Source organism: Rattus norvegicus, chromosome 1, assembly GCF_021556685.1.
Source record: "Rattus norvegicus strain SHRSP/BbbUtx chromosome 1, alternate assembly SHRSP_T2T, whole genome shotgun sequence".
Taxonomy (NCBI): Eukaryota; Metazoa; Chordata; class Mammalia; order Rodentia; family Muridae; genus Rattus; species Rattus norvegicus.
The window spans coordinates 206,590,363-206,602,794 of NC_141534.1; the positions used below are offsets into that span (position 1 = coordinate 206,590,363).

General features: G+C 40.2%; 1 protein-coding gene and 1 long non-coding RNA gene across 3 annotated transcripts in view; one reads left to right on the plus strand and one right to left on the minus strand.

Annotated features, from left to right (window-relative positions):
- The window catches only part of Ppp2r2d (protein phosphatase 2, regulatory subunit B, delta), a 34,123-nt gene that overhangs the window by 4,173 nt on the left and 17,518 nt on the right, over positions 1 to 12,432 (plus strand). The window lies entirely within an intron of this gene.
- LOC148007842 (uncharacterized) lies at positions 825 to 4,897 on the minus strand. The gene is made up of 2 exons (XR_015652686.1): positions 3,574 to 4,897; positions 825 to 3,490 (listed from the first exon to the last, which is right to left on the minus strand). It is a non-coding gene; the product is annotated as an uncharacterized LOC148007842 (long non-coding RNA).

The window sequence follows — 12,432 nt, forward strand, 5'->3', positions numbered from 1 at the left end:
GTACTTCATGTTCCAGAAATTGTGCGGAGGTGTACTACCTGTGCCAGGTAATTTAGTCTTTGCCCATCTGAAAGGCTGTTCATCCCAGTTTCAGATGCACAAACAAGGCACCAAAGAGTGATCAGCTCAACTCCATTAGATGTACTAGAGCAGAGAGAGGGTGTGAAATTAGGCTGCCTGTCTGGAAGGCCTGTGTGCTTTACTGCTCTAGTAACCAGTTTTAGCCAGCCCTGGGGGGAGCACCTTGTAGGAGCCAGCTGTCTGTTAGCAGAGATTGTACCACTAGCAATTGAATTTAACCCTTTGAAAACACAGGAAAATGGCATGCCTTAAAAGGGAATGCTTATCAAATAAAATAAGGTCAGTAGTAGGAGTTCAAGGGTTGAGTCATTTTCTCAAACTTAAAGAGTAGGCATTGTAGGAAACTCAAAACTGGAGCCCTGCGTAACAGTAACTTAGTCAGCTCACTCACAAGGAACCTCAGATCCTCTCTTTCTTTGTGTTTATTGGTGTGTCTTCGTCGTCCCCCACCCCAAGAAATGGGGAACTAGTAAAAGAGTCTTACGTTGAATTTAGTGTTTTTGAGCTTGGATCACAAGATCAACCAGAGGGATCACATCTGGTTCCTTAATTTCAGGCTCTGACATTTTAAATGTCTCGTCTTTTTATTTAATTATTTTGTTGTAATTTTTTCTGCATTTACATTATTTCTACACCTTCATCCCCTTTCCATTTTAATCCCCTACTACCTCTCAGACCTCTTTTTCTTTAGTAGTGTTACCCATGTATTTTGTGTTTAAGACTGACCACGTGGGACTGAGTGACTTTCTTTCTTTCTTTCTTTCTTTCTTTCTTTCTTTCTTTCTTTCTTTCTTTTTTGGCTTTTATATTTGGAGAGCAGGCATCAAAGACAGTTTAGGGGAATAGTCCACATGGCCTCCAGGGATTAACCTAGGTTCATCAGGTTTGTTAGCAAGTGCCTCTCCACTGAGCCATCTTGCCAACCCTGACGTAATACTTTCTTAATCCATGAGGTAGTTTATTGCTTTGAATTCAACTTTAATCTTTTTCTCCCTAAGAAAATAATACAAAGTCAAACTAAGGGTCTATGTGCTTAACTCCAGGCTGAATCTTAAGGGTTATAAAAGTGACTTAGCAGACTGAGTGATTTGGCATAAATTATAAAAGATAAATAGATAATCTCTCCTTAGGGGTTACATGGTGTTTTCAAAGAAACAATCTCCCCCACTCCGCCCCCTGCCCCGTAACAAAATGAAGGGACGTTGGACTTGAAGTCAAGAGATAACTATGTTTCACTGAACATAAGATACATCTCATTTGAGAGATAGTAAAATGTGGAGACTATGGTTATCAGGGAAGGAACACTTGGTCACAGACTTAATGATCAGGATTGATTTCCACATAATAGACCATGGACAGTGGTGCTACTATGGGTCTTTCTCCCCATCCTATCTCCCCTTTTTTAGAAGTCTCAGTGGCACAGGATCTTTGGTTGAGTTATTCCCAATGAGTTCTTCACTCTGTTGCAGCATTGTCATTGGTAAAAAGCCTTTAGGAAAGTATCTCAGAGAGAGCATCAAAGAAGCAGGTGATCCAGTAGTTTTAAGTTTGCAGTGAAACTAGGCTTGGAAAGGGAGATTAGACACTGCTTCTCCCAACATCCCTGTAGTTCTTCATCCTTACTTGCATCTTCAAAGTTGGGTCTATGACCAAGCTGTGACCAAAGTCACAGTTACATAATTGTTATGTTTGTAAGATTGTCGATAGCATGAATTGAATACTATTTTTAGTCCTTGATCTGAAGAATTCTTGTTTGAAGGGAGATTGTGGGTTCAGAGTGTGTCCAGTGGTTACCAGTTATAAAGGCCCTTTCTGAACCTTGATTGTCTAGTAATTGCACCAAATATTTGTGATCAAAGGGTGTGTGAGGTGCTAACAGTACTCTTGTTACCAGTTAAAATACTGATCTGGATGTTAAATAACCAACTTGGAATGTTTGATTCTAGGAATGTTTAAGCATAGATTCAATTTTACATCTGCAGTTAGTGAATCCTGTCTTCTGGGCCTGGCATTTTGGTTTTTTTCCCTGTTAATCTGTAAGTGTTGCTATCTTTGCATCATTGCTCCTATTTCTTTCCTGTTCTAGATTATTCTTCATTTCCTGCCTATTCTCAGCCCTCCACTGATCCTTCTTGTTCCATTAAATTGCACCTTGTTGGAGGATGTCTAGTCTTATCTGCTCTTCACACTTGGCCTTGGACTCTGGACTGTCCTTTTACATTGTTTGGCATGTCCTGTGTCTTGAGTTAGTTAGGCTTGTGTCTTTAGGTTGATGTCAGTCAGAGTAGACCGGATACATAGCAAGACATCATGCAGAGATGTGGATACAAACCTTTTTCACCTTCTTACTTCTTTGTGTCAACTTAGCAAAATACTTCTGTTTCCCTGTTCAGAAAGTGGGGACTTCACCTATAACCATTTCAGGGTTGATGAAATTCCAAAGAAGCTGAAAAGTTCTGGTAAGCAGGGACACAGGATCTGGTGCCTAGGGTGCAACATAGAGGAGCTGACTCTGTTGCTGTGGGGCTAAAGAAGTAGTACCACAGTGCACCAAAGAAATGAAATTCAGTCAGTGTGGTAAGGTGCATCCCTGCTAAGTCTAGGATATGTAGAGAACTGGAGAGGAGTGATCATTGCACAGAAGAGGGGAGGGATGGAGGGGAGAAAGCCAGGGCACAAGAAGAAGAAGGGAAGAGGAACATTTGAGGTAAAGGACGGTTTGAGGAGTTATAAGAAGCATGGCTTTCTGAGAAGTAAGAGAACCCAACTTAATCCTTTGGCAGGCAGGAATTTGCTGAGAAGCAAGGGACCAGGCCAGCTTGTAAAAATGCTATAGCCCTTGAAACTCATGCCAAAGGTTTTGGGTTGTGCTTAGTGATTATGAGCCTCAGTGATGGCAACATTGTAACTGCATGAAGGTCACTCTAGTCTGGCATTTAGAGAATGGCTGCTGGTAGAGGAGCACAGGTTCTAGGGAAAAAGTCAAACTCTAAGGAATTTGTACACTTTTCAACAAAGGACCAAATGGTAAATAACTGAGGCTTTCTTTGCGCTCTTGCACTGTCTTTTCACTTGGTGTGACAGTGTTTGGCAATGTCCTGTATCATGCTTATTTCTTCAGCTCAATTCCAGAGTACAGAAAAGCAGGACACAGAAAATCATTGTGCAGAGATGTGAGTGTAAGCCTATACCTGCCGACCTCAAACCTACCTGGTGGAAGGTAGTAGCTGCTCCAGTCACCTTTATGGTGTACCTTGCTGCCACACTGTAAATCCTGACTTGCAGGCATCTTAACTGGGGACCATTAGAACTTCTGTCTGTGTGACTTAGATCTATCAATACTTTTTTTCTTTGAAATTAGTACAGCTTAATTTTCATATTTTTTTTTTACTTTAACTCACTCTACATACTGCTCTTTTTATGTAAGTTCACGGTACACTGAAAGATCGGGTTCCATCACAGATGGTCATGAGCCACCATGTGGTTGCATACTGCTCTTTTTAATGCAGAACATTTTGTTTTCCTATACAGGTTTGGTGAAAAGAGTACTATTGTCTCACACTTAGCAGTTCCTTCAAACAGCTTATTAAGACGCAGCTGATGCTCAGATCTGTTCCCTGGCTGGGTCTCTCACAGTTTCTTTGTTGACATTAATGAAGCAAATTTGGCCTCAAGCAAAGCCATCACTCTTTCTGGGGAGTGATGACTGTTCTGCTCCTTAGTCTAGGCTTTGTTGCTCCCTGGAATCTGAGCCATCAGGTATTTGGTGGGGGCAGGGGTGTGTCTTTGTGTCATCCAAGCTGTTGTGAAACTAGCTCTGTAGACTGAACTAGCCTTGAACTCATGGAGATCAATCTGCCTCTGCCTTTCTAGTTCTGGGATATAAAGGCATATGCCGCCACCACCCAGCCTTTGCTGAAATTTTCTATTGTGGATGTATTTGGAATGTTTTCAGACACTTCTGCATCTTTTGAGATGATTTTTTAGTATATTTTTATAGTGATAATTATATATATATCACATATATGATATAGTAAAATGAATTCGCTTAAGTATTTAACCAATTTTCCTTATCTTTAATATGTCACCATGTGATCAAACTGATGAATTTGAGTAGCTAGTTTCATTTTTGTTTTTTGGGTTTTTGTTGTTGTTGTTGTTTATCCATCCTCATGAGGGATATTCTCTTTTTGGAATATTTCTGCTGGATCTCTCTTGGGTATGGGAATTAAAGGTATGCACCATCTCCTCCTCCCTCCTGTCAGGGAATTGTTGTGCACCATGAGGCCAGGCTTAGTAGTTCTTACTCTAGTGGTAGTAACTGTAGATGGAGCTATTCTGATTTTTAAAGAACATTCTTTGACTCAAGAAAATTGTGTGGGCTAGAGAGATGGCTCAGGGGTTAAGAGCACTCACTGCTCTTCCAGAGGTCCTGAGTTCAAATCCCAGCAACCACATGGTGACTCACAACCATATGTAATGAGATCTAATACCCTCTTCTGGTATGTCTGAAGACAGCTACAGCGTACTTATATATAATAAATAAAATCTTTTTGAAAAGAAAATTGTGTTTGTTGATGCCACCATTGATCTCATCAGAAACGTTTTAGCAACTGTTCAACAGCAGCAGTAGATATAGGCTCCCCAAAGTCTAATCTGTTCTTGAAAACTCAGATTTTATTATTGACAACAAATTTTATTCATAATTTCCCCTGAAGTAAGAGACTTCACTCTTCTCATTTTCAAAAAAACAAAAGCAAAAAAAAAAACCTACCACATGTCAAAGTGTAAATGACCAGTATTGTTAAGCCATTCCAAAAAAAAATAGCATTCTATGAAAACAGTGGCAATGAGGTGCCTTTCCAGACAGCTGTGTACAAAGAAGCAACAGACGGGCTTTGTGAGAATACAGAAAAGCCTAGCTGTGGGATAAGCAGCAAGTCAAGTCAAAGTCAATGATTCCAGTGTTTGTCAGGGACAGTCCTAAGGAAAACTGGCTCTTTGCATTTTCTTTTGCCACATGGATGTCCTGCTGGACTTGAGGGGTGCTACTGCATCATGGTGCTAGACGCATGTGGCCTACACACAGAGGACAACACCGATACAGTAGATCACATATATGTGACATTGTCAACACAGCTTTGACCCTTCCTGAAGGTTCCATAGAACTAGCATTGAAAACCACTGCTATGCAGGAAGCTGCTAACAGTGGAATGGCTAGTACAAGGCAGGTTTAAAGAACAGCCACACCCTTTTGTCTGGCTAGATTTTGTTTTTGTCCCAGAACACAAAAATACAGTGTTATTTATAGAAAACCAAATGGAGTTACAAAGAAGCTGAAAAAAATGAAGACTTTCCAGGTTCTCTGATAGTCCTGGAATCCCTCCGAGGTCCCCACTTGTAATTAACTGTGTGTGTTCTCAGCCATCCTTTGGATTCATCTGTTTATATTTTACGACTTTATTCTTTTTTTTCATAAGCAGCAGCTCCTCTTATGAACTCCTAAATTCTGTTTGTAACTTGCCTATTAGTGTATGATTTGAGGTCCCTTACCAGGAAACTACTATCCCAGCACCTGCAGAGAGGCATTCCTAAAGAAAAGTGAGTGATTTATGACTCCTCATTACACATATTATTAGCTGGGTAGGAGCAGTGGCCTTGCCCTATGTACATGTGGGCCTAAAATATGAGCACTTACTAGATATCCAGCTGGATACCATGTTGAGGGGGCTCGCAGGGAGTCCATTATGAGTCTTCCTAGACTGACTTAGTTCTGACCTCCTGGACTGAGTTATGAGTGTGAGTGACATGGCAGGGTTGATGTGTAATTTGGGCAAAAAAAAGTAGAAAACTTGGAAAGACTTGTGGCAGGAACATTTAGATGTAAATGGGAGAATAAAATGAAGGTGTAGGTCAGTACAAAAATAGTGAGAGTTCAAAATTGTATGATCAAACATGTTTAAAAAGCAAAGAGTACTCTGGCTGAAGTGATCCACATGGGCTGGGATCTGTTACATATGTGGAAAATACATTAGTGTTCAAGAGTATAGTAAGAATGTTGGTGTCATTACAGACTTCATGATTCCAAAGTACTTTAGCATCTACTTAGCTAGCTTGTAACTACTCACATCTAAGACCACAGGTATTACAAGGCAGTGCTACTGCTCCTTTGCTGGCTAACAGAATAGATAGACTTGCCGTGACTGGTGTGTTTCGAGCGTACTGAAAGAGTTTCTAAGGATGAGTCAGTAGGTAGGGACGTTTGCTACCAAGTCTTGATAAACCATAGTTCAATCTCCAGGCACCATGTGGTGGAAGGAGAGAACGGAGGAAACAAGTTATCATCTGACCTTCACATAAATACCACGTATGTATATACACACACACACAAATAGTATTTAACAGAGGAATTTCTGCAAATGAAATTAAGCATAAAATGGTAGAGTGAACTTTGTATAGTATGCCAGTGAAAAATAAGTACTGAGATTAAAGATGCACACAACTGCACCTAGCTGAAACTAAATGATACCTTTTAGAAGGGAGTAGTCCTTACTGTGTATGTAGATCAGGCTGGCCTTGAACTCATGTAGTTCCACTTGTTTATTGAGAGTGCTAGGCACATTTTTTTCATAATCTGAAAAGAACAGTCATTACTTTTCTTCCCTCCACCCCAGCTATATAGTTCATTGTATATTTTATGCTTAGAAATTCCCATGTCTGTAGGTTTTCCTGTTCTTTGATACATAAAATCATGAGAGATGTAGCTTTTCACATCTGGCTCCTTTTCTTAGTGGTCTCAAGACTCATCCCTATTGTAGGGTACATCAACACTTCCTTCCCTTTTCCAATAAATAACAGTCAGATATACTGACGAGTATGCTACAATGTGTTAATCCACTCATTGCCTGAAGACTTTTCTCCATTCCAGCTCATATGAATAATGCAATTTAGGAATACTCTACAGGTATTTGTAGACATGTAATTTTAACTCTCTTGACATATACCAGTGACTTGTTTGGTCACTGGCTATGTTCAACATTTTTTTATTATCTGCCCAACTATATTCTAAAATGGTTATTTTCCAGTTTCTCGACATCTCATCAGTCTTTGTTGTCTGATTTTTAACTCTTTTGATCGTGGTGAAGTATTTCATGGTTTTGACTGCTCCCTAGTGATTATTTATTGAGCGCTGTTTCCTGTGCTTATAAAACACTGGCATAAGTTTGAAAATTATTTGTTGAAATACTTTGCCTAATTTTAATGACCTTTTTCTTTTCTTTTCTTTTCTTCTTTTCTCTTTTAAAGGTCTGGTGTAGTTCAGTCTGTCCTCAAACCTTGATCTCCTGACCCTCCTTCCTCCAGCTCCCAGGTGTGCTAGGACTGAGGTTTGTTCCTGGTGTTTTGTTTTTGGTTTTTGAGACAGGTTATCACTAAGTAGCCCTGGTTATCCTGGAACTTACATAGATCAGGCTAGCCTCCAACATGCCTCCCATGTGCTGGGATTAAAGGTGTGTGCTACCACTCCTGGCTTCGTTCATTTTTCTTGAATGATTTATCTATTTTATGTGCATTGGTTGGTGGTTTTGCCTGCATGTATTATGTCTATGTAAGGGTGTTAGATTCCCCTGAAACTGACAATTGTAAGCTGCCATGTTTGTGCTGAGAATTGAACCTGGGTCCTCTGGAAGAGCAGCCAGTGCTCATAACCACTGAACCATCTGTCCAGCCCCACCCCACCCCCCTTTTTTTTGCAAGGGGAAGGGAGGGTTTGAGTGGGTTTGGATGTGGTGGGAATACAAGAGCTAAGGAGATTTTGTTGAAACACTTTATCCAGTGAGCCATCTTCTTCAGCTTTTGTTTCCTTCAAAGAATTTTATAACATTGGTGCTTAAGGCTTTGAGATATTTTAAGAATTTGTTTTAAACTGGGTGTTGGTGATACACGCCTTTGCCTCTCCCAGTCAGGGGCAAGTGGATCTCTGAGTTCAAGGCCAGCCTAGTCTAAAGAGCAAGTTTGGGGCAGACAGCTACACAGAGAAACACTATCTTTAAAAAAACAAACAAGTAAATATAAAATATAAATTTATTTCATATAAGATTATTTTATAATATGCATGACTTCTGTATACTGTTACCTTTAATTTTCATATTGAAAGTGTCCACATTCATCATTTTGATTGACCAAAATATATGACTATGTCTGCCTTGCTTTGTGCAAGTCCCATACTATGTTGATTCTTGAACCTTTTTAGTGAATTTTAAAATAAAAAAACTTGAGTCTTCCAACTTTCTTTAGTGTTACCCTACAGTACTGTTATAGTATTTCTTTGTGGATCATGTAGTAATAGAAATCTGTTTTGGGGTTGCTCGTTGCACTTTATAGACATGAAGTGAACTTTGTGTAGGTTTGGTCTCCTGAATCTTAGCTAAACCAATTCAAGATTGATGGTTTTAAGATTGTAAATACTCCAGCCTCCTCTGGGAACGGTTTCTTTTTCTTGCCTAATTGCCTTGTCCAGCCTCTTTGGAAGAATATATGTACTAGACATCACAGAGTACCTATACATCCTTGTTTCTGATCTTAGAAGAGTCTTCATACTTTAAACATTAAGTATCTTTGTGGTTTTGCAGAAGTTGTTTGACAGTTTGAAGAAGTTTCCTTCTATTTTCAGTTTATTGTTACTGTGAAAAGGTTCTGGACTTGTCAGATGTGCTGTTTGCATTGGTGGTCATGACTGGCTTTTGTCCTTTAACTTTCTTAACATGATGTTACATTGCATCATATTCATTTGTTAAGCTAACTTTGCCTTTCTTGGGTATATTTTCCTTTTATTAAAATTTTATTTGTTCCTATAACAAACTAAGATTTAGTTGTCCCTTGTTACTTTCCTATTTTACGGTAATTTATCTTAAGCCTATCTTCTGTTAACTGATAGAATATAATTCAAAACTGATTGTACTGTCACAAAACATCATCTCCAGAGCTCTTTGTTTTTATTTTTAATATAGTCCAGTCACAATTTAAAGACACTCTATTTCGGGTGTTTGAGAGTACAGTGTTCCTATAAACGGCTCTTACATGGTTGGCTTGCCTTTTTTAAAGTCTTCGATGGGGGTTATGCTTCTATTATTTTGTTTGTTTTCTTTTGTTCTTTGAGTCAAGGTCTCATGGAGCCAAGGTTTATATTGAACCCTTCTCGTCGTCCTGTTTGCAGGAATTGCTTGTAAGCATCACCTTGACCAGCTATTGTCTCAGTTTATGTCTGGCTTTTGAGCTGAGATAACATTTGCCTTTGGATGATCTACATCAAAAAGCAAACTTAGAAGTGTCTGGGAGAGATGATTCAGTGATTAAGAGCATAGACCTACCAAAGGACCTGATTTCAATTCCCAGCATCCACATGGCAGTTCACAACTGCCTGTAACTTCAGTTCCAGGGTTTCCAACACCCTCTTTTGGACTCCTCAGGTACCAGGCATGCAGGTAGTATATAGATATGCATACAGGCAAAACACCTATATGTATAATAAAATAACCTTTTTTTAAAAAAAAAAAAAGACAAAATTAACCTGGCTGATATCCACTCTTATAATCCCAGCATTTGGGAGGCTGAGGCAGGATGATATGGGATTCCCTGCCCTCCACCCCAAATAAAATGAATATCACATAGAAACTCTGTGTGCACACATCTGTTGGTAGAACAATTTTTATTTTTCTGTGCAGTGATCTTTCCCAGTCCCAGAATATTTGGGCATTGCCTGGCTTACCTGACAACCTCAATAAACTCTGCATTGTGGCAGTGTACTGATTTCCTTTTACAAATGTTTGTATGTGAGGGAGTGCCGATGTTCAGATGACTTTTTTCCTGGGGATTCTTTATTAGAATCATCTGTCTTATAAGTTTCTGTATCATGTGTTTGCCTCAGTACATGATGCAGAATATGAAGTGTCTTCCCCTTAGCCTGCTGCCTGCATAGTCACAAGCCAGAGACAGCTGATCTGCTAATAGTTAGTTGCCAAGGCTTGAGTGGACTTCAGTGGGCAAGCTCTGAGCAGTAGAGTCAAGAGCTGCTCAGGAAAGACTGGGAGTAGAGAGCCCTCAGATGAGAGGGAATTAAGAAATGCTTGGCCAAGATACCTGGCAAAGCCAGTAGAGTTCAGGCACTTGCTTAACTAAGCATTCTCCTCTGGAGTTGCAAAGATCAATGAGAAATAAGAGAAGGTATGTTTGGTCCCTTATGGGCTCATCATAGGACTAAGCTTGAGGAGCAAGGTAAGAATATTGCTGCAGAAGTGTAGGGGAAAGTTGCAGGATGAAGACATGGCTGTTTTCTTGTAGAATGTTGTTAAGTGAATCTGTAACACAACAGGTGACTAGTGTGCCAGTGGTAGCTTGAAGTCAGCAGGTATAATGCAGTCAGTGACAGATGAAGGTAAGAGCAGTTGTGGAAGAACATCCAAGGGTTGAAGAAAATCTGAGTGTAGGTGAGCAGAACTGAAGAAGGTTAGGTTAATGGCTCCCGGATGTCACTAGGTTTCAGAGTAAAGAGGCACAGAGAACCATGGAGGAGATGGAGGTTAAAATGTGAGGGGTGAAATCTGAATGGATGAGTACAACTAGTGGGCCTAAGGGTCTAGATGACCAGCTGGGGTACACAGGATTCAGGAAGCCCTACAGTAGCATGATAGATGTGCACAGTGCCTTAGGCCCAGGCTGCAGCAGTGAGCACACTTGAGGAGCATCTGCAGTATAACCATGCTATGAGGGTGAGCACAACCAGGACTTTTTTCTCTCCAACATCGGTCCACCTCAGCTCTGACCTAGCTAATAGGATTTGTTGTTGTTGTTGTTTTCAGGTGGAGCAATGCTATGATAACTACCTAGCCCCACCCCCTGCGTAATCAATTATCCTGGTTTTGAATTTGATATAAGTGACATTAACACTATGAGTACATGCTTCTGCTTTTCATCCTGGTTATGGGTGTTAGTAACTTTGTCATTTTCATTGTTCTGTGAAGTTCTTTTGTAATGATTGCATAACTTGTATATCTGTTCTCCTGAGTGGACATTTGAATTGTCCTTGGGGTACTTGATTGGTACTTGTTTATACCTTCTTCAAACTTAATTAAAACTTGAGGTATAGAAACTGGTTTTTTTCTCGAGTTTTAAGGATGGTTAGTATTCATTCATCCATCTCCCTGAAACCTATGTGAAGCTATTAGCTCTGCTTCCTTTTGTGTGGTTGGAGTCTTTCCTGCTCTGTGTACATGTCCTTGTCCTGCACCTATGCCTGGATTGTGGTAGACTCATCGCAGCTCTTTGGCCTATAGACCTTTGCGCGTAGGAGACCCTGGTACTCTTCTTTTCTCTCTCATTAGAACTATCAACTAGGCCATGGGTACTGAAACCCATCTTCCAGCTGTGTTTGCTCCTTGCAGTTTTTAGGCTGCTATCCTTGCAGTTTTTAGGCTGCTTACATTTCAGGTAAAAGTCCTTCTCGGTCAGGCAGGGATGACAGTAGCTTGCCTCCCAGGCAGAGCTTACCCTGACATTAGCACAGTAATTGCTGTTAGTAGACAGCTGGGCTAAAGGTGTTAGTGGTCACTGTTGATCCTTTATTAGTGGACTTTTTTCCCAAGCGTCTGCTTTGTTTGGTTGATTTTTCTCATATCTGCAGATCTAAGTTGTGAATTTTGTTTTAAAAGTAGGGCCACTGTGAAGACAGTTCTGTGAGCAAGTGGACTTGGAGAACTGTCCACCTTCTGCATTCTTGCTTTGGCATTTCTGAGAGGTATCCTGGGGTACGGTGGGGGTGCTAACCCATCACCCAGAATCACAGGAACATGAAATGGTATGGACCCAGGGAATGTTCCCCTAACTGGAGCTATTTGGCCTTAGGGCAGAGGAGTGGCTTCAGGTCTGACATTGCTCAAAATAGCTGGAATTGTCTGCAATAAAGTGATCTAAATATCAGCTAAACCACCACCTCACAACAGAGAGCCTCAGCGGCCCATTTGTGCCAGTGCAGTGAAGTTGCAGGAGTCGTGTGTGGGCGCTCTAATAGGCAAAGTGAGTAAGCTCAACAAATGTGGTAATTCAGAATTGCCTTCTATTAACACTGTTTTTATGCTTTTAGTTTCAGTCTACGATTGTAAAAAGGTATCTCACAATGAATTGATGTCGATCATTTAAATTTTACTGAGTTTACAATTTAGTTCATGTATATATTTTAACTTTAGAGCTTATCTGGCCATTACAAAGAACATTCCCAACTTTAGACTCAGTCATAATTTGTTGCTTAGTGAAAATTATTTCTCCATAAAGATAGGCTTAGGATTTCCTCTTTCAAAA